General features: G+C 43.6%; 1 protein-coding gene across 1 annotated transcript in view; it reads left to right on the forward strand.

The window, feature by feature from the left end:
* Positions 1–23,617, forward strand: part of SHCBP1L (SHC binding and spindle associated 1 like) — a 1,698,124-nt gene that overhangs the window by 93,312 nt on the left and 1,581,195 nt on the right. The gene's annotated exons all lie outside the window — the stretch shown is intronic.

Below are 23,617 nucleotides of genomic sequence, written 5' to 3' on the forward strand. Positions count from 1 at the left end.
CATGGCTCACTTCCTTCCACATACTCTGCATTTCCCTTGGCCTGTCAGTGCTGACCTCTCCCCTTTGTAAACAAATGAGAATTCAAGGACAGTAGCAGATTTAAACTGATGAAGAGTGTTGTACCTGGTATTGTGTTTATTTATCTGTAGAGCCAGCTCGCTCCCTCGGGCCCATTATTCTATTGTGAGGCCAGGCCCTGCAGCCAACATCCGCTGTGCGCAAGGTGTAGTGCCTGACCGCAGGTAGGAGGAAAGGCCTTTGTGTTAAGGCTCAAACAAACCTTTATCGAAACAAAGATGTGCTCAATTTCTCATCTATTTTTTAATATTGTGTGACAACTTGTAACTAATCGACATTACTTGGCATTATAACCAATTTGACCCAGACAATAATTACGAACCTCTGCATTATACCATTTGTTCAAAAGGTATAAGTGTACAGCCCTCATAACAAATATCATCACTTTGAAATAGCAACGGAGAAACTAAAGAAAGCGATGCACCAGTTGTGAGAAGTTGGCCTGGCATATGCTGGTCACTAGTTAAAGTGGACACCTTGCACCAGTCCAATTCGACTCTTATGGTAGATAGGTTTAAGACAACCTTTTAAAGAAAGCTATCCTAGTGGTAGCTGTAGAGAGCAGCCTTCTGGCTAAGTCTCTGAGGAATGTAAAGCAGCTAGTTTTACCTTATAATCTCTTGAATCACTAAATGAAAGGAAACCACACAGGTATATATATAAAATACATATGTATTTATTTCTAACACACTCTACTAATCTCTTTATGAGATTAGAAGTCAGGAACATATGCACAAATCAACAGTTCACAACAAATTAAGCACTTATATGGCTGGGGCCCGAGGGGCGTACCAGACCATATACTAAAAAAGAGGTATAAGAAGAACGACTTGAGAAGGGAGAAGGCCTAAGGTCTTCAGAAGCGCTGGGGCCTCACTAATCCACCCAAGGCAGGTAAGTAAAGGACCCACGGAAGACGCATGCAGTGTGAGAACACAGACGCGGATCCCAATAGACTTCAATGGAGCAAGTTGCGGTTGGAATTTTAAAGTTTTAGGATACTTCGGGAGAGTCTACAAGCAAGTCACTTACAGGGTAAGTAGTTCTAGAGCCAACACACACAGGAGCACCGGAGTGCACGAGTTACCTCACCCAGGGAAGCCAGGTGCATAGGTGTCTTTTGGTGTTGGGTCGCGGCGTCGTTTTCAATGGGAGCCAAAGAAGACTTGCTGCTTGTGAAGACAGAAGAAGTGTCCGGTGGAATCCAAGGATGGATTCAGAAGAAAGAAGACTTGAAAGCAGAGGAGACAGTGTTCAAAGTCACTTGCCAGTGAACCGGGCCCAGGAAGATGGATGCCCACAGTCGTCTGGTGATTTCAGGTGATCACAGATGTCTTGACTCTTCAGCCACGAGGTCCAGGAGGTGTTGACGACAACCAGGAGCTGGATTTGGTGTGTCCCACAAAGTCTGCAGCTTACTGAGGTGTTGGCAACCGGATTGGAGCCAACAAGCCTTGGCAACAGCAAGTCTTGTGGAAAGTGAAGAAAGTCAGCGGTGCAGACCAGCAAGGTCTGAGGGACTCACCCAGCAAGGGTAAGTCAGGGCAGGCCTGGAGCAATCAGGGGAGCCCTTTGTTTCTGTAGAAAAGTCTTCAGAGGACCCACAAGCCAACTGGCAAGGGATCGCGAAGACGCCTCGGGAGGATTCACTTCACAGGAGTCCACGGTCACTCGGGACAAGGTAGGCCTCTGATCTTCAGTGAAAATCCTGCTGGAGACTTGGACCACATGTGGTCCAATGCACAAGTTCATAGAACATCGTGAAGGGATTGCACTTGAAAATAGTGCATGGTACCCGGGTATTGCTGTTCCTCATCACTCGTGGGGTCCACTCACCTCAGCTCTGCTGGGGACTCACGATGGCCATTGAGAAATCAGGAGATCCACTTCTGGGGCTGCAGGGACTTTGGACTCCGGCGGGAGCGGGAAAGTTTGCGACCATTGATTCAAAGTTTTGGTGACTGCCAAGCAGGGGAGTCGCTCCTTCACTCCAAGGGAGATTCTTCAGTCTTCCAAAGGTAGTGGAACGTCGAAGGTCCAGGATTCTTCTTCAGAGCGTCGTCCAGGGATATCTAGTTTGCAATGGCAAGGGTTCCCTAACTTACACTAAAGGAAAGGGAGGGCCTAGCTCTATGACCACTCCTATGGGAGGGTCAGGGGAGTGGGTGGTTACACCCACTTCCCTTTGTCCAGTTTTCACGCCAGAGCAGGGGCAGGTTGCCCCTGAACCGGTTTGAGCTGGCATATGCACAGAGGAGCCTACTGCTCCCCTAGTGCAGGACTTCAAAGCACTCTAAGAGTGCACCCACCCAGCCCCAATACACTAAATCCTGTCTGGAAGGTGGTGACACCTCCCTGTGACAGGATGCCTATTGTTGGGCCTCCTCCACTGGGAGTTTCGGTCAGCAGCAGGAGGGCAGCCCAGTGTCTGTGCTGGTGGCATCCATTTTGTGATGCCAGGGCTCTTTCAGGATTCTACCGTGTTTCCACAGTAGGTACATGTCTATCCCTCTAGAAGGGTGGGATCATACTCCCACACCAGTTACTGGTGTGGAGGTATGATTCCAAAGCGTTTGACACCAAACACAACATGTTCTGATGCAGCCATCCCAGAGTTAGCATTTACCGCTAGGTTATAATGCACTTAAGAGTATATGGTTTAACCGCATCCACAAATAGCCACAGGGGATAGACTCTGCCAGCTGCAGAGGGGCCCTGCTCGGGCAGGGGCACCCCCTTACATGGAAACCAAGCACCTTGCCCTCAGGATTGATAGGGCCTGCCTTAGGGGTGACTGATAGGTTTATATGTGTGTGTAAGGTGAGATATAGGGAACCTATATCTCAGTGAGGAGTGCTAACACTACCTCATCCAGGTCTGCTTCCCAGGGGTGGCATAATACATGCTTCAACCCCTGGTAGGCCTGTGAAGTACCTATGCCCTTGGTACCTAAGGTACCATATCCTAGGGGCTAATAAGGTACCACAGTATCCAATCACTAGTGCATCTAATATGCACTCCCAAGTTGTTTAGAGAGAACAGAGAGGCTGGGGCCCTGATTAGCAGAAACCAGTGTAAACATCAGAAAAAAAGTGGGGGCAACATAAGTGCAGATCCTACTCTCCTACACCAGTGCACTACTTGACCCATTATACTCAGAAATTCCATAATATTTCCACTTCTAGCGGACTCTTTCAGAGGCTTCCCTGATATCTTTCGTGATGACTTTCCTTTCTGTGCTTTTCTATATTCTAATCCTATTCCGCCCTCTTCTATAATATAAACTAGTCTACAGCTACTGCTGGTTGCCATGACCCAACTTTATCAGCCTAGCCCTGGTTACTGCACGGGGATACCACCTCTCCATTGCTATTAATCTTATCTTTCCAAATATTGACAGCGCAAAATCACATCCGCCACAGCTCAAGGAGGTTTAGCATTCAGAGGGGCGCACAAGAGCCTGACCATCTCCATCATTGTCACAAGATCATCTACTAGTTTATCATCTCATCAAGTCCAGCGTCATTAAAGATTCTTCCTCAGCAGCCCATTCCATCATATCCTTGGTGCATCTGTCAATGGTAGGATGTAGGGCCCACATCCAGTGAATGTCTATTTTTCGCTTAGTGAGCACCAGACCCTGCAGTTAACATCTTCTAGTCAATTTACCCTTTTTACTGTGGAATAAGGTCCAGCACTCAGCAATGCGCCGGGCCATTCGTCCAGTACAATGTCAGAGTTTAATCAGGGTATTTGCCCAAAGGATCTGTATTATGTGACAATCCCATGTTGGATGTATGAAATCAGATGTAATTGTATTTATATTGCAACTGCTACCCTTGGACATAATTATACAGAATATGTTAAATTGGAAATTGCTAGCCACTTGTTTCACTCCCATAAGGATTTTATTCCCAGTGGTCATCTGTAAAGAGCTCAGATACAGTTTCCTGCCATTATATTGTACTTTTCATCTAGCGTGGAATCTATCAGCTCATATACATATATATATATATAGAAATTCACTGAAAAAAACCATAGGTTTCAGGGGTGTTATAGTTAGCTGGACTTTTCACTTGTACAAAACCATTGAAATTCCCCCGTTATAGTTAGTTCAGCTAACTATAACTCGCGCGCCCGCAATGCACTGCTGATGACGATTTGAGATGTCATCAGTGATGTCATGAGTGATGTAATATGTGACGTCATCAGCAGTGCATTGCGGGCGCGCGAGTTATAGTTAGCTGAACTAACTATAACGGGGGAATTTCAATGGTTTTGTACAAGTGAAAAGTCCAGCTAACTTTAACACCCCTGAAACCTATGGTTTTTTCAGTGAATTTCTGAGGTTTTTTAAATGCTAATTCCTAACTATAACGTGCCTGAAACCTATGGTTTTTTCTGTGAATTTCAAAGGTTTTTTAAATGCTAATTTCTAACTATGCCTACAGAGATAGGACATGTGCAGAAAGAAGAAAAAATGCACAGAAAGAAAAAAAAGAAGTGCAGAAAGAAGTAACAGAAGTCCTCAAAGACGAAGAAAAGTGCAGGAAGAAGGATAACGTGCAGAAAGAACAAAAAGTAGAGCAGAAAGAAGCCTTGTTGCAAAATCATCCTGTACCCTCAACTTTTTCAGACGGATACTGGTGGTAACAGAGTCTGACTAACCAGTCCTAGAGCCAGTGCTATGTTAAAAGACACTTAGAATACAGTGAAAACACCTACATACACTAGGGAACATTATGCGTTGGGGTCCCCCTGTGATTAGCATGACCTCCTCTGTAAGCCCCTAGTATATAATAGGGCAGGGGGATTAAAACTACCTCTTAAAACAGGCCACAGGGCGTTTTTGCACACGTTAACTCAGGCCCCGTCTCCTCCCTTCACCACTGTGTAAACACGCCCTGTGTCCGTTTTTAGTTGGGAGATTAAGTTCATTTGAATCCTGAGGGCCCCTAGGGTCCAACTAGCCCACTAGGTACCTCCAGTAAGTGCCACAGAGCTGCGTTGCAGAGAGGTGTAAAAAGTGGCACGGCCTGGACCACCTCTCTGCAATGCAGCTCAGTGGCGCTTACTGGAAGCACTTGGTGGGCTAGTTTGCCCCCAGGGGCCCTCAGTATTGAAGGAAAATGATATCCCCAATTTAAAACGTGCCATAGTGCGTGTTTGCACACGTCACCTCAGGCCCCGTCCCCTCCCTTCACCACTGTGTAAACGCGCCCTGTGGCTGTTCTAAGTTGAGAGATTAAGTCCCCTTGAATCCTAAGGGTCCCTAGGGTCAAACTAGACCACTAGGTACCTCCAGTAAGCGCCACAGAGCTGCGTTGCAGAGAGGTGTAAAAAGGGGCTTGGCCTCAGAACACCTGTCTGCAGCGCAGCTCCCTGGTGCATACTGGAGATGCCTGTTGGGCTAGTTGGCCCTCAGGGACCCTCAGTATTGAAGAGGATTTTCTTCCCCAACTTACAACTCGCCAGGGGGCGCGTTTGCAGAGTGCTGCAAGGAGGGAGCGTGGCCTCTGGCATGATGCCAGTCTTTTATTTGTTTTAATTTTTTAAGAAGGGGGGCTGTGTGGTTCCCCTTCTTATTCTAATTTATTGGCCCTGATGACCCCATCCCCCAGGGCCTGTCTCCTAATTATATTTTTTTGACCCCAATCCCCAGGGCCGGCCACTGTTTTTTATTATTTTAAAAAAATATATATTTATAGACACACCTAGGACATGCTGGACAAACCGTACGTACCTATCACCACGTGGAATGTATTTACACCACTAGTGAAGCTCTGACATGTCTGATGCCCTACCGTGCCTAATCCCGGTAGACACCCTTGTCGTTTATTTATACAAACATGGGTAGCTATTGACGGGCACATTTAATACACATGCACACCAAGCCATTCAAAGGGGATTCGACAAAAATTCGACCAAAACTATGCAAGAAACCCCCCTCACGGTTAATAAAACACACATCCACTGCCGGATGTGTAATACTTTTTATTTTACTCTCTGGAAAGGGGACGAACATCACTTGAGAGTCACAGCGCGCTCCTGGCAGAGCCCAGTGCTGTGTTACACCCACCATTGTCTGCTGAGTGCCACACACCTCTGTGTTGTATTCCACTAGCTAGTGCATATGCTATGACACTCTCTAGCCCATGTGCACTGTAACACCACCCCGTGAATATGTCATGCCACACTTGTCTTCGCACGGGTTATATTGCCCCATCTAACGTGCCTTCCTCGATGCCTATGTTATAACGCACAGTGCTATGCCATACATATTACAATCTGGGATCCATATCTTTGTCACAGTGCATATGCAACGTTACACTCCCCAGCACATATTTTATATTACAACTTTAGAGACTAGTTAGGTTACACAACACTGCCCTGTCCATATTACACTCCAAGGCGCATATCGCATAGCACGCGCTAGTGCCTGTGCTATCTCGCGCTCTCCAATGAATCTGTCATTGCGCACAATGTATTGCATATTATATTTCACGGCCGGTTCATCTTATATCACACTTTTTGGTGCATAGTTTATACCATACACTATATCTAGTTTTCATTTTCAATCGTGCTCTCAGGACTATGTTCTATATAACACTGTGTTCACCTACCCTTTTCACGGGCATTACATTTTGCGATAGGGGGTGGAGGGTCAGGGGGTGTTTCTGCCAAGTGAGCCCGGAGTCACAGTCACAAACGTCCTCTTCTTCCTGAAGAAAAGTGAGATTATGCTGCATACTTGTTCATATTTTAAGTAGTTCGCACAGACACACGTTTTAAAAACAATAAAGTTCCTAATACCCGCCTTCTCTGAACAGTTAGCTTGCTGCCCCATCCCCCTCCTCCCTATCCTCTGTTGTGTGAATCCATGGACTAGCCTCCTCCCTCCTGCCATGCATGGTCTGATGTGCTGCCACTGCCCTCAATTTAGTATGATGTACCAGTCCACTCCTCCTGCCCTCCATTGCCCAATTCTATGTCCCATCATTGACCTCCTGCTTAAACTCTGTGCTTAGCTTGCTGCCCCTATTCTCCTCCCCCCTGCCCTCCGATGTCTTTGTGTATGCCCCTGCTCCATCCTTTTTGCCCACCATGTTCCATGGACCTGCCACTCCTATCTACTCTGAGTGTTCTGTTGAGCTGCCACTCCCCTCCCACCTGCCTAGCATTGTCAGATGACTGTAACCTGTCCCTGCCACCTCCACCCTGCCTGTCCACATGCCATGCCCCTATCCTCTTCCTCCTGTCCTACATTGTCCATTGTACTGCCACACCCTTCTGCCCTCCCTGGTCTGTTGTGCTGCAACTGCTCCTCCTGCCTGCCCCGTGCGGTCTGTTGTGAGGCCCCTTCCCCTGAACTTTCTTGCCTGTGCACAGGTCCTGACCCTCCCTTCTATCCTCCATCGTCCTTTGTGCATGCCCCTGCACCCTCCTTCTTGCCCATCATAGCCATTGTGCTACCACTAACCCTCCCACTTGCCATGCATGGTCTTCTGTGCTGCCATGGCCCCTCCCACCTTCCCTGTGTGGTCAGTTAGCTGCCCCTGAACCCCTCCCACCTTCCCTCCATGGTCTGTGTGTATGCCATCACAGTCTCACTGTTGCTCTTCATGGTGTGTCTTGCTTCTAGTGCCCATCCTGCCTGACCTCCATGGCTATCTTGCTGCTCCTGCCCTGCCCCCTTGCCCCCAGCCCTCTGTTTACATGTGCAGACCCCTACTGCCTCCCTCCTGGCTTGTCTGTTCCATTGTAATGCCCCTGATCCATCCCTCCTGCCCTTTATGGTCTGTTATGCTGCAGCTTTCTCTCCTGTCTGTCCATTATGGTCCTGTCTCTTGCCCCTCTGTTCTCTGTTGTCCATGTGCATGGTCCTGTCCCCTCCCTCTTGCTTTCTATGGATTGTTGTGCTGCACTCCCGTCCCGCATGCCCTGTGTGGTGTATTGTGCTGCTGCAAACCCTGATGCCTGCCCTGCAGGGTCAGTTTGGTGCACCTCTCCATGTCCCTCCTGTCCTCTGTTATCCAAGTCCATGTCCCTACCCCATTTCCTTCCATGATCCAATGTACCATACTTGCGAACATTTTGAACTTGGTAAGAGGGAGATTTTGAAAAAAAACTGGGGTATTGATTTTCCCCTTTGAGTTACATTGAAAAAGAGGAGATTGTAGACAGGAGACAGATAAAATAAAGCCCATTTGAGCTTAAAAACATTGGACGTTTCCTGGCTGAATCGGGTCTGTTGGCATGTATGGTTGTACTACCATTGCCTCTTCCTTCTGCCCACAATGGTCTATTACATTGCCACAGCCTCTCTTGCAAGTCCTGTATTGTTGGTTTGTTGCCCCTGCCCCCCTTTCCACTGCCCTCCATAGTCTGTTGTGCTGTCACTGCCCTTCCTGCCTGCTCAGTGTGGTTAAATTGTTGCCTTTGCACCCTCCTACCTGCCTTCAATTTTCAGAGTCCGTGCCCCTGGCCTCTGCCTCTCAACAGTATCCTAATGAACAACTAGATTGCTAACATTCTATATTTATTACAAAAGTGTGGAACGCCTGACGTCATCTTGATGTAATCAAAACTGTAATACCTAGAGCATTTCCTTTAGAAATTACATATATGAGAGGGTCTTATTGGCATCAAAATTATGGTTAGTGCTCTAAAAGACTAAAATAAGGACATATTTTCTGAGTTTTCAAATAGCGAGGAAGCACTTTTAAATTATTTGTTACCTTTATGTTTTTTTATCCAGTTGACCACTTGATTAAATGTTGCACTTAGGGGAGAGGATGTGGTGTTACTTCCAGAACTGCAGACTTTGCAACTGGGGAACCAGGTTGGAGTTTCTGCTTCAGCTCGACATTCTGTGATTCTGGTCAAATCACTTAGTCTCCCCATGTCTACAACCAAAATGAATTTGTTCTTGTGTGATGTAAACAATGCTCATGTAAAGTACTCCAATACCTGACAAGTCTGCACTATATAACACTGCAAAAACACAAAATAATAAGTGTTTTGCACACTTCTATCATTGGGCTATATTTGGGCTACATCTGGGTGATTTTGGGCTACATTTGGGCTCTTTTGTCTCCGGTGGCCATCTTGGGAGATTTATTTGTTATGAAGTTTCCTAATTTCCTCATGTACTGCAGTCTCCTCAGTAGGAAATGCTTTCAGTTTTTTACTTTGATTCCATCATGAAGGTATTCAGATATGTCACACATTTGCCATAAATTCTGAATGTTAGTACTCTAGTTGCTCATTAGATCACTGTAGTAAAACTACTGTTCACCATGGAAGTCTGCTCCTGGTATCAAAAGTGCATGTTTCAGTCTGCATGTCAGAATGTTTTAATGAAATAGAAGAGGATTTGAGAAGTCACTCAAAATGTGCCCTCATTTTCTTTCTTCAGCATTAATCATAATTTCTATGGCAAAATGAACCCCCTCATTGTGTTCCTTTTTAAATTAAATGTTTTGAGTGTTACCAGTTTATTCCAATCAAGATGGCTTCAGGTGTGCCATACTTTTGTCATAATGAAGGCAGTAAGCGCTCTAGTTGTTTTTAAGATCACTCTGGGACATTTTGTCATTGGGCTATACTTGGGCTACATCTGGGTGATATTTGGGCTACATTTGGGCTCTTTTGTCTCTGGTGGCCATCTTGGCAGACTTATTTGTTATGAAGTTTCCTAATTTCCTCATTTACTGCAGTCTCCTCAGTAGGAAATACTTTCAGTTTTTTACTTTGATTCCAAAGGCATTCAGATGTGTCACACATTTGCCATAAATTCAGAATGTTAGCACTCTTTTTGCTCATTAGATCACTGTAGTAAAGCTACTGCTCACCAGGGAAAACTGCTGCTGGTATTGAAAGTGCATGTTTCAGTCTGCATGTCAGAATTTTTTAATGAAATAGAAGAGGATTTGAGAAGTCACTCAAAATGTGCCCTAATTTTTCTTTCTGCAGCACTAATCATACTTTTTATGGAAAAAGGAACCCCCTCATTTTGTTCCTTTTTAAATTAAATGTTTTAAGAGTTACCACTTTAATCCAAGCAAGATGCCATACGTTTATCATAAGTAGGACTGTTAGCGCTCTTGTTGTTCTTTGGAACACTCTGGGAAGCTGCAGTAGAACACAAAGGAATCAACTGACAGTCTCTGCCCTTGTTGGATGTACATGTTTTACTGAGAATGTCAGACTTCATTCTCACATGACTGAGAAAGATAATGTGAATTTACAGAAAATAAGCTCTCAGTTTAGCTTATAGATCACCTTCCAAACCTCTGGGAAAAGCATGAGAAAATATTTTTCTCTCAATCATGATATCCCAGCAGAAGGCTTTTTCACATGGTGAAATCACCTTAGAACATACCACAATTCCTAAAATGAGTATGGTACCATCAACAAATGATTTATAATGTAACTAAAGTCTTAAAACCTTCTATTAACTGCAATGCATTTTAATGAGGTGCTATCATGTATATTGGCCCCATGATGGCTGCCAACACTTCTTGGATGAAGTGCTGACAGCCAATCAGATCTCAGGATGAGATGTGGGGTTAGACTCCGCCCACATATATATATATGATTTTACTTTTGATTTTCTCAGGAACTACTGAACAGATTGACACCAGACCTGCAAAAGGCACATCCCTGACCTGAGGACTACCTCTCTACCAAATTTCAAGTAATTCTGTTCAGCCGTTCGGGCTGTACCTTGAACTAAAGGTCCCTATGGAAAAAATGCATGGGGAAAACGCGTTTTGGGACCCCCCTTTTTTCTCAGCCCCCGCTTGACGAATCCCCCGAGACTTTCAGGGTAGGAGCAGAGCGGAGCGCCCCACCTATTATGAAAATTTCGCGAGGATTCGTCAACCGGCGCCAAAGTTATTCCAAATAGAATGTTGCGGATTTCCTATGGAAACACGGTCCTAACTATAACTATCTACTGGCGACCTCGAGTAGATAATATATATATATATATATATATATATATATATATATATATATATATATATATATTCACTGAAAAAACCATAGGTTTCACACATGTTATAGTTAGCTGGACATTTTACTGATAAAAAACCAATGAAATTCCCCCGTTATAGTTACTGTAGGCAACTATAACTCACGCGACCGCAATCCTCTGCTGATGCTAATACTGTATTTAGACACTTATTTGCCCATATCTTCTTCCATTAAATTTTAGCTATACATATATTACAAATATTTTTTTTTCATAAAGACACATATGTCATCAGCAGAGGATTACGGTCGCGTGAGTTATAGTTGCCTACAGTAACTATAACGGGGGAATTTCATTGGTTTTTTATCAGTAAAATGTCCAGCTAACTATAACATGTGTGAAACCTATGGTTTTTTCAGTGAATTAGCAAGGTTTTTTAAATGCTATTTCCTAACTATAACGTGTGTGAAACCTATGGTTTTTTCAGTGAATTTGTACGGTTTTTTAAATGCTAAGTTACTTTACGCCATTTGTGGCGTGCGCGCCCACTTAACGCAGTTCGTTCCGTGCACGGTTTTTATCAACTTTAATAAGCCCTGTACATTTGGTGGCCTTCGGCCACCAAAAGCACAGGGGGTGAGGTCAATGTGGATAGTGTTTTTTTTATTTCGATTTTATAATTTCATGTTGCCAAAATTACGTTTTTTTTCTCTATTAATAAGCCCTGCACATTTGGTGGCCTGCGGCCACCAAAAGCACAGGGGGTGGGGTAAGTGTGGATAGTGTTTTTTTTATTTTTATTTTTTTACCGTAAGCGTACGGTAAGCTTACGGTAAGCGTACGGTAAGCGTACGGTAAGCGTACCCCGCGAAATTGCCGAAAAAAAAATAAAACCGTTTTTGCTCTTGGGGGATGTTTGGGGACTCCCTCAACATGACTATGTGGGAGGGAGTTGTCAAAACAGCCCCGTAACATGTTTTTGGCCATCATGTTTGATAAACAACACTCAGTGCGAGAGACAAAATGGCGGACGCCGCTTCCTGGTTTCGGCCGATTCGAATGTTTACTAAGATCTAAGAGCCAATCAGAATCGCGCTCGCGCACGCCACCGTAAGCTTACGGTAAGCGTACGGTAAGCGTACGGTAAGCGTACCGTAAGCGGGCTCAGATATATATATTGATTTAAAGGCTATTTTCTCAGAATCTACTGAACAGATTTACACCAAACCTACAAAAGGCACTTCCTTGACCTAGGGACTACCTCTCTGCCAAATTTCTAGTAATTCTGTTCAGCCGTTCGGGCTGTAGCTCGTTCTAAAGGTCCTATGGAAAAATGCATGGGAAAAACGCGTTTTGGGACCCCCCTTTTATCTCAGCCCCCGCTTGACGAATCCCCCCGAGACTTTCAGGGTAGGAGCGGAGCGTAGCGCCCCACCTATTTTGAGAAATTCGCGAGGATTCGTCGACCGGCGCCAAAGTTATTCAAAATAGAATGTTGAGGTTTTCCTATGGAAACGTGGTCCTAACTATAACTACCTACTGGCGACCGCCAGTAGGTAATATATATATATATATATATATATATATATACATACATACATACATACATATATATATATATATCTGTGATTGTTAGTTTCAACGACATAGTAATCGAAGATCTTAAAACATTGCATACCGAAACATCAAGGAAGCACAAAAGGTATAAATACATGGAAAAACAATATGCCAAGTTGATGAAAAAATTAAGGAGCGACTCCAATCTCATCATTAACAAAGCAGACAAAGGTGGCAATATTGTCATTTGGCCACGCACTCTCTATATGGAGGAAGCGAAGCGCCATTTGGAGGATAAGAATTGCTATAGCAAAGGATCATTTAATGACATCAAAAACCTAAAGGAAGAGGTTTTTAAAGAACTTAACCAATGGAAGAGGGAAGGACTTTTGAGCAAACAAGAATTTAGCTTCCTTAAAAATGACTTTCCGGTTATACCCACGCTATACTTCATACCCAAGATCCACAAACAGTCTACACCAGTACCAGGACGGCCCATTATTTCAGCTCAAAAAAGCCTCCTGGAGCCTATGTCCAAATATGTGGACCATTTTCTACATGAATCGGTAGAAAACCTTCCCTCTTTCATCAAAGACACTGGACATTTTTTATCCAAATTGAGTGAAGTGGCTTGGGAAGAGGACTATGTACTGGTAGTCATGGATATTTGTACACTATATACGAGCATTCATCACACGGATGGTTTAGCAGCTGTAAAATACTTTCTAGACAAGCGCAGTATTGAATTTAGTCACCATAATGGCATGATATTACGAATGATACAAATCTGCCTAGAAAATAACTTTTTTCTTTTCAACAAAGAGATTTACCGACAACAGAGAGGAGTTGCGATGGGGGCATGCTTTTCCCCAACCTATGCATGTCTCCATGTTGGATGGTGGGAGGAGCATGTCCTCAGGGGAACCCATAAAGTAATCTTTGAATCCAATATAATCAAATTTTGGAGGTTCATAGATGACATATGTTTAATTTGGAAAGGTACCCCTGAATCGGCAAAAACTTTTCTTAACATGCTTAACATCAATAGCTTAAATTTACAATTTACTGCCGATATCAGCAAATCCTCTGTCCAATTTCTAGATGTTGAAATTTACATTGACAATAAAGTTATTCAAACTAAATTGCATAGAAAGAAAACAGCGGGTAACGCGATTTTACACGCTAGCAGTGCCCATCCAGGTCATCTCATTAAAAGTATACCATACGGTGAATTTTTGCGTATGCGCAGAATTTGCAGTTCAAACTCAGACCTAGAAAAATGCCAACTTGAGTCCCTTAATAGATTTCTTGCCCGGGGATACAAATTGAAAGAGCTAGAATTGGCTAGAACTAAAGCCAATAGCCATACTAGAGAGGAATGTCTCAATACAGTTGTTCAATCTAAAAGAAAAAATCCAGATGATGGGCTTAGAGATGATCAGGATGGAACTAGGCTAATTACAACATACAATGCAGAAGAAAGAAAAATAAGAGGTATTTTAACCAAACACTGGCCTTTATTAAAAACTGACATCACGCTGGCCCCTCTTTTGCCTGAAAAACCACTGATCACCTTCAGAAGAGCTCCCTCGATGAGGGATGCTCTAGTCAAATCTAGCCCAGAGGTAGTCATCACCAGCAACTGGTTATCAACAAAGACAGGTTTCCGTAAATGCATTTCATGCAGGGCCTGCAAATTTGGCAAGAACACTACAGAATATTGCAGTGTATTTGACAATAACCCCATCAAAATCCAGAAGCCTCTGACATGCCGTACAGACCATGCAGTGTATGTATTGGAATGCACTTGTAAAATGAAGTACGTTGGAAGTACTAAATTACAAGTTTTTAATCGCATCCTACAACACTTGAGAGCAATAGTCAATGCAGATGATAGCTACCCAGTGGCACGACATTTTAAATTAGTGCACAACAAAAACCTTAATGAGCTGTGTTACTATGTCATTGACGCTGTACAAAAAAACTTGAGAGGCGGCAACAGAGAGAAACAGTTAAGGCAATTGGAGTCCAAATATATTTTGTTACTAGATACAAGAATCCCTAAAGGAATGAATACAGGGGAAGATCTCCATAACTTTTTATAGTTTTTAGAGCTCTCTTGATGGGTTATATATGAATGATAAGGTTTGATTTTATCAGATGCATTGAGATGTTTTACACTGCAATATGAAATGATTATTGAATATCGTTTGAAGAAGGACGTTGGTTAGGCAGTTTTCACACGACCTATAATGTGTTTTATTTATCGTATGAGGAAATTAATTTTATGTGATGATTTTTAACATAAAATTTGTGTGCTCTTAATGTATTTATACATATGTCGTAAATCGAGGAAATTTATGAATTTAGGATTGAGTTATATATTTTGCACATTTTTGCACAATCTAAAGTTTATCTGTCACTATTTGTCTTGCTGTGTTTTAAGAGACAAATGGGATTTGATATGAATTTTAATATCAAAATAGGATTTGTTTATTTCTTAGTTTGCTTAAATAATTTTGGATTTTTTGAGCACTAGCACTTTATATACAAGCGTGATTGGGACAGTGCAATAGGACAATTCATTTATAGGAGCATTAATTGGTCACTCGACTGCAATTAGACTCCAGATCTAGGCTGTTTACGTAAACTGCTTATATAAAAAGGATTAGTCCTTTTTTACTTAATGGATTTTATACATTTGGTATTTTTATCGTTGCTTTTAGATATGTTATAGTAATAATGTATTTATAAGGCTATTTATTTATTTATGGATTTTAAACATCTACTTGTCTAATTGTAAGTATTTTGTTTAGCTCCATGCACTAACAATCACGCAGCTTTGATTATCCAATCTGTCACAGTATATAAATCATGTGCTTCACCGGGGGGTCATGTGATCAAGGCTGTGTGTTCACAGCCGAAACGCGTCATGCTGGCAAATGGAAGAATAAATTAAGCACGTTGAAAATTTATACGGCGCACTGTTGTGGTCTGTACCTGTGAGACTTGTGGAGTATGCTTCAAGGGATCCAGGACCATTGAATTGATATATATATATATATATATATATATATATATATATATATATAGAGAGAGAGAGAGAGAGAGAGAGAGAGAGAGAGAGATTAAATTAGTTTTCTGTAGCCTGACACGGCATACCATTGAACCATGTTGTGATGTTGTGGATGGGACTGGTAGGCCATGTCTTTCCTCCCATTTCTCCAAATCTAAATTCTTGAAAACACACAGACGTACCCCACTCACAACACCACCCTCTTCTCAGTCAGTCAACTCCTTTAGCTGCACCCATGGCCTGGAGTTGTGAGGCAGATGCTTCAAGAATGTCCCCAACTAGCCAACACTGTGGTCTCTACTGATTCATAGGGTGGGATCCCATAGACCCACTACTATGGTCTCTACTGATATCCTTTGGTTGTTCCCTAACCGGTTGTAGGTAGTTACCTTCTGTGGTACCTACTTATTTCCTTAAGTTGGACCACAGCCACTTCGAGGTGGCCACGTATATCTACGTGGAAAAGAGGTGGAGGCACACTATTAACTGCAGTAGGGAAAGGGTAATCAAATGTACAAAACTAAAAAGTCCCTACCTGAAACTAATGCCTGGATCATGTGATGTGTAGTGTGGCTCTTAGACAATATCAGTGCCTCTACAACAGTTGTAATACAATTACTGTGATCAAAATTGAATATTCAAACAGGGAACGATTTATAAAAGTATTTCAAATTTTATTACTCATTAAAAACATTTTTTACGAATTGCACTTTACACAAATTAAAATCAAGTAAAATTTGGCAGATAAAAATTACAATTTCATAATGTTGAGTACAGAATGCGCACTATAACATATTTCACACAAATAGGATAGTGCAACAACGCTTTTTGTACAGATATAAGAAAGGGAAAACTACAAGGCAGTTACTTGATTTTAATTTGTGTAAAATGCAATTCGTAAAAAATGTTTTTAATGAGTAATAACATTTGAAATACTTTTATAAATCGTTCCCTGTTTGAAAGTGTAAGCAAAAGGCTTACACTTGTGTGTCCTTTGTATTTAGACTGCTATGATTATTACATTACTACACTGACGTAAATGAAACATATAGAGCCGCTCCCCTTTGTTATAAGTGCCCATCCGCTAATAATACCATGCGTTCTTAAGCCACTCGTAAACACATAAGCTCTATTGTTTTGAGTAAGATCATAACTGTTGCCAGAATTACGCGCCTTTTGCATTTAGCTGTGTACTTTTCATGTTAAGCCGTATTTAAGCGCATAAGCTATTTCTGAACCTCACAGTCTATCTATTCCATTTAGCATTTACCTCACAAACGTATACTAACCAGACTGTCCCTATACTGATAATGTTGATACGTTCAGATACATTTAACCATTTACGAACTTAAAACATGGTGCTATTACAATGAGCGCTCAATACACCATATATGACAAGATGGAATGTGGGTTCTCTTACAAGTATCTGAAGGAGGGACGAATTTTGCCATATAAGAGACAGGACACTTCCCAGTGTCTTGACTCCAAACAAATAAGAATTGCCATTTTTTAGTTGCTGCAGACATATTGTCTGAGGAGAAATCAATGATTTCAGACTGTTTGTTGTCTTTTCTAAATCTAACGAAAACTGTTTTTAACTTCACTAAAACTTTTTTGTTCTAACAAGGTCTGTTTTCTTCCCCTTATTTTCTTCCCCACCTTTACTAATTGGAACTACAAACACAGGTTCAAATGAACAGTTACCTTTGGGACTAATTAACCCAAATTCTTTCACTTTAAAGATCCTGTGAATATTCAGGTCTTTATCTCACCTCTTAGGTCCTGAAGAAAGCCCGTGTGACCCTTCGGGGCATAACAAGGGCTGAAACATGTCGACCTTTTTTAATGACACTTTTTTAGAATGCACAGGGTCCTAACTCACCCCTGAATGCACACTGAGGAATCTACGAAACTCTCCAACATCCAGTACAATTAAAGATTTTTTACTAGCTCTGTTGGATTTTAAATATTTCCATTTTTCTCACCACTAAACACTTCACCAAACTCACTCCTTTTCATTTACGATCACTACCAATACAACCAGTGGTATGATCTCCAGGTGGAGAAAGCATTACAACAAACCCAATGATGATGCTGTCACGTTACCAATAACGAAGCGGAGAATGAAAATATACCGCTAACATCTGAAACGTTTATAACGTGATTGAGGGTTTTTTAAACAGTACCCTATACTGCTCTTGCACACCCTGGTTCTTTGGGACTAGTGATCCACTCCCTTTTGATTTATTGTATACAATAAAAACTTCCCAAGAGCACAGCGACCTCATTGCTTATATACGTATGCTCTTGGTTATACATTTTGGCTCTTATCTTAAATTTAGTGCAATTCATAAACACGAGCTTCTATGATGACATTTCCCGGATTATTCTGCTTAGAAAAAATAGATCCTTCATCTGTTAAGGTATCTATCAACCAATACAGCACCAACCTCATCCTCACCTCCCTACCCCTCATCACCATAGAGTGCGATCTGTGGGACAATTGGCACTTGTGTGATATGCCCACAACAGGTCTTTCAAGGTCCTGTGCACATCCAACCTGCATTTATAGCGAACTCAATTAGGTCTCCAACAGTGCATTCATCATTTTCATCATGGCATTTCAATGTGGTTGCACACTGTCGTTCTGATGTTTTGCAGCTCAAAATGTACCAAATATGTTTTCATTTCTGAGAAGAGTTGGGTTTCATTATCTGTTACTAACCATTTTGTAACTTCATCTCTGAAACAAATTATCCTCAAAATTCTAATGGAACTAACTGGCTGTTTTTATTGCCTTGGCCAAATCCACATCCAACCACCAACAATGAATGTCTATTAGCACAGCTTAAGACGTAACCCTGGGAAACTCCACATTGGACCAATAAAGTCTATTGCTACTCTCACTCACGAAGCACCTGGCTCCAGCAGTTGTGTTCCACAACTTCCTGAGTTTCATATTGTCTCACTTTCCTTATATTCCCAACAAAATCCACAACCTCCCTATGTACAAATGTTTTTGTTTAACCTCCTCCTGAACATTTGTCCTAGGTATCCATCATGAGCCAGCCCTAACACTCCTATCTATCTATCTATCTATCTATCTATCTATCTATCTATCTATCTATCTATCTATCTATCTATCTATCTATCTATCTATCTATCTATCTATCTATCTATCTATCTATCTATCTATCTATCTATCTATCTATCTATCTATCTATCTATCTATCTATCTATCTATCTATCTATCTATCTATCTATCTATCTATCTATCTATCTATCTATCCATACATATGTTCACTGAAAAAAACAGATCATGTAATGAGTGATGCAATTAGCTCTGCACGATTACGGCGCCAGTTATCCTTGTTTTTTTCAGTGAATTTCAACGGTTTTTTAATGTAAAGAAAGATATAATTACAATTCCTAACTATAACATCACTTTAATATTAGTTTCTCTCAGTGAATTTCTATGTTTTTTACCATAAAGTAATATTTTATTACCATACATAAAGCCAATCCCCCCACCTTGCATGACCTTTGGCTGTATGAGGTGTGGGGTTGGCTGCAAGGCCTGACCTGCAGGCAGGCCCTGCAACCAACCACTCGCAAGCAGCCAACCCTACGTCTTCTGGCATATGCAGCGTATAGTTGGTCTCATAGGTCCTGGCACATTGAGGCAATCTGGCAGTCTCTTGTTAATGATTTTGGGGGCCCCAGGCAAGATGTACTTTAGGAACCTCTGTCCCAAACATCTGGGGCCTTTTTCTTTTTCTTATTTAATTGGGAGGCGGCGTGCCACCTCTCTCCCTGAGCCTCTTGGGGACCTTTGGAATTCATTCCCTGGGGCATTTTTTACATTAATGGGATGGTGGTGTGCAGCCCCACTCCCCAAGCCACAACATGCACCAGGGACATCATCACAGGGCCTTTCATTTTTTAACGCGGAGGGGGTGTGCGGCCATCCTCCCTGATCCAATAGTGTTGACTCAGGGCACCCACAAAACAGTACATGTCCCAGAGGACAGGGAAAACAGCCCAATTCTCAAGGCAGTAGCTATCATTGGTGAAGCAGGTGCAGGGTCAGTTGCACTGGGGTCCAGGGACCTGGGGGCCACTGCATCACAGTTATTACTGCCTTTCTTTAAGAAAGTGTATCGGGCTCATTTTCCTTGCTAGTATTAGGGCTAAGGGCATGTTTGTTTGCTGAAAAGGGGGGAGCAACGCGAGGGAGCTCATTATTGTCTGAAAAAAGCAGACAGCCTATTTCAAGATTTCAGTGAGGATCAGGTATGGTGGGGAAGTGGTGAAAGAAGCAGAGGAGACAGCCTGCTACTCAATGTCGCAGCTATCATAAGTGCAGCTGGTGCAGTTACATTGGACCCAGGAGTGTGAGGGGGGGCTCAAATAGCTTGATTGAGGGGAAGAGAGTTTTTCGCTCAATGTCTGTTTTTGTTTGATGCATTTGCTCTTTTTGAAGTCTCAAATGTATTGTGGATTATGATTGTTAGATCTTTCAGCCTTAGACTGGCTTTCCCGCAAACCTTTTGCCTTCTCCCCTACTGTTTGCTAAAATTCATTTATGTTGGCTTTAGGACTAATAAAGTGGTAATAATGATAAAGTCAATAAAGTGGTACTTCGTGTACCCAGGGCCGGTAGATTAAATGCTACTAATGGGCCTGTAGCACTTATTGTGCCACCCACTTACGTAGCCCTTTAAAACATGTCTCAGACCTGCTATTGCAGCCTGTGTGCAATTATAAAAAGCCAATTCTACTTGGCATAATGTCCCCTTTGCCAGTCCTAAACCTTCCTTTTAAATATATATGTCACCCCTAGTGTAGACCCTAAACAGTCCTTAGAGCAGAGTGCAGTGTTTTTAAAAGGTTGGACAAGTACTTCTAGATTTTACATGTCTTGGTAGTGAAAAACTCTAAAATTCATGTTTTTTCACTACTGCAAGCCCTACCTCTCTCTTAGGATAACAATGGGTTACCGTAGTACATCTAATAAGTGATAACTAACTTTTGCTTGGGAACAGGTAGAAATGTCATGTTTGGTCTCGAAAGAATTGTCATTTAAAATCCTCTTTAATGGTAAAGTCGGGTTTTAAGTCACAACTCTGAAAATGCGACTTTTAGAATGTTGACATTTTCTTGTCTTCACCATTTGGTGCCTGACGCTTACGTACTGGGTCACATGACTGTGATTGGAGTGGTAGTCGGCCTTTGTGTATTCCTCCCACACAGTGAGACAAAGGGGGACCAGAGGTTGGCGGGATGGGCCCTCCTGTTAGGATGGGAGCGGCAAAGCTGTTCCCTGGCTCACTTACATTCAAAGAAGCTGCCTCAGCACACTTGGAAAGAACTTCGCACTAGCCTTTTGTCACCCCACAGCCCTTGGAACCTGGGCGAACCCCCTGGGTCGGCCACCATCTTCGATACCTCACAGCAGAGGCCAGGTCAACTGCCACGAGGGCAAACGGGTCGTGTGCAGCCTGGAGCGAGGACGGCCCGTATGGAGAGCGTCCCTCCCCTTATCTTCGGACGTGGTGTGTCCTGCGGTCGCTTTCCTTCTCCTTTGCCCCATGGTGCCTTGCAGCCTCGAGCCATAACAAAGTCTCCTCACTTAACTGTTTAGACCACCCTGGGAGCGGCCCGCAACAAGAGCTTGGCCACCGATACACCGGGGGTGCCTGCCGCCGCTTGGCTTCTTTATGGCCCTGCAATTTGCCTCAATGGGCTGCTACTCAATTTCGCCGCTAGGTTTCTTTGTGGCCTTGTAGTTTGCCTAATGGGATGCTGCTCAATTTCCTTTTGCATAACACGGAACGCGTCCGTCTTCTTGGGCTGTTTGCTCCCCATCTCCCACTGCCCCCTGCTGGCCACCTTAATCCTTTGCCCAAGTGAACCTCGCAATGAACATACGGTGTGCCTGCACCTTTAACCAACATCACGTGAACCAACTTAACTACTGAACATCCCACTGTACATAAGGTGTGCCTGCACCTCAACCAACATCACGCAAACTAACTTAAATACTGAACTTTATCCACTACGATATTGTGGGGATCCCCTTTTGCCTTACATCAGCTGACTTCTGGTGTGCCTGATCTACATCCCTCTGTCCTGAGCATGGTCAGACCTCCGCATCCCACAAACTATGGCAACACCTCAGTGAAAGCTTACTCGTTGGGCTCTAGGTTGTGCCGGCTACATCTATTTTCTCTAGCTGCATCCCCCTCCTGCAGCCCTAAACGGGGTCAGATCTCTGCCTCCTACATACCAAGGCAGCACCCAAGGGACGTTGCTCTGTCCACCTGATCTAAGGTTAATTGCTTTTGGTACCCTACATCCTCCTAATACCCCTACCTGTATCATGACTTGCTCCCTACCGCCTGTCACCGCGCCTCGGGTTGTGTCTGTGAGTTGTCCTCCTTTCCCTCCTGAGTTTGCCGGGGGCCCCTTCCAGCATCCCTCTGCACAGTCCCAGGAACCACTACTAGCCCCTCCCTTGTGAACCTAAGTCAAGAACCGCCTCCTGGGTTGCTGCCTCTTGGCATTACCTGCGCTCGGATCCTCTCTCCGTACTGCCCGCTCCCCGATTAGGTATTGCCAATTGCATCGGCATCGATTGGCCCTCCCTGGCAGCCTACAAGCCCATACTCCCATGATGGCTGGGTCTGACCTGATTGTAACAGGATGCAACTCCTTCACCATCGCTTACCCTCCCAACCTTTCCAAGTCCGCTGCTAAATCCTTGAAACATTTCCTTCTGGGAAGACACCCTGAGACTCTGATCTCTGACCTGTACTTCCACACCGACCGGGGCATCATCATCAATGACCTTATTTTCTATACTAGAAAACCAGCACTATGGCGCACTACCATATTTAACCTACGATCGTGCCTTCCCAAAACCTAAAAGCCATGCTTACCATTACCTTTTACAAAAACTGCATTGTCATGATCCAAGCACCAGACATGGATCTCAATAAATTCACTGAATACTTCTCCATCCTCAAGAAAGAAGTACTTCATTCCTCCACGCACCCCCTGGTCCTGCCGACGCCCCCGACTCCCGTTACAACGCCGGTTCACTCAACTCTAAATCCAAGGGTAAGGGCCTCCCATCTAGACCTACTAATGCTACTGCCACTCCTCCTTCCTCCCCTGCTCTCCCTCCCATAAGTCGGGTTGGTGCGAATCTTCCCAATGTGTTCCCCAATCAGATCAAATCCAGAGACAGTATCTCCCCTAGTGCTGTTAGAGAACCTCCCTCCACTCCCCGGCAGCCCTGTAACATATGCTTATAAGTCAACGCCACTGCCCCCGCATCCTACCCTCGCTCCTCGCCTTCTCGCTTAGTAACTAACAATCATCTCACCCTCAGCTCACCTAACTTTCCCCTCAACAGTTCTGGGACTACCCCACTGAGCTTGCCTAGCCCTCCTCTCCCCCCTCCTCCCACTAACCAAGCCTTAGGGGGGTCCAGCTCCCCCGCCTGGCCGCCCGCTCATGCCACCAGACCCTGTCCTGACCCTCAGGTCCCCTGTCCGCAAGTACAACCTGTACCGTTGGACTTTGAAACCCTGAACACCAGAGCATCCATCACAGTTCAGAGAATCCAGAAATCCTTATTAGATTTGTAGAACATCCTTCTCCTCACTGAGCACTCTATCGCCACCCTCAAGCCCTCCCTTAACTCACTCCTAACCCTGCTCACCATACCCACCCTCTAACCCATGCTGCTGGCCAGCAGACATCTTCGCCCTCGCAAACATCCCAACTACCTCTCAGAGGAGGAAACTCTAGCCCTCCTCTCATCCTACATGACCTCCCCCGGCACCCCCCATCCTCCTGATAAGAAAGTCGATAACCTGATTCCCACTGTCTCAATCAACACCAATAGATCCTCATCTCT

This window comes from Triturus cristatus, chromosome 4_2 (assembly GCF_964204655.1).
Source record: "Triturus cristatus chromosome 4_2, aTriCri1.1, whole genome shotgun sequence".
Lineage (NCBI taxonomy): Eukaryota > Metazoa > Chordata > Amphibia > Caudata > Salamandridae > Triturus > Triturus cristatus.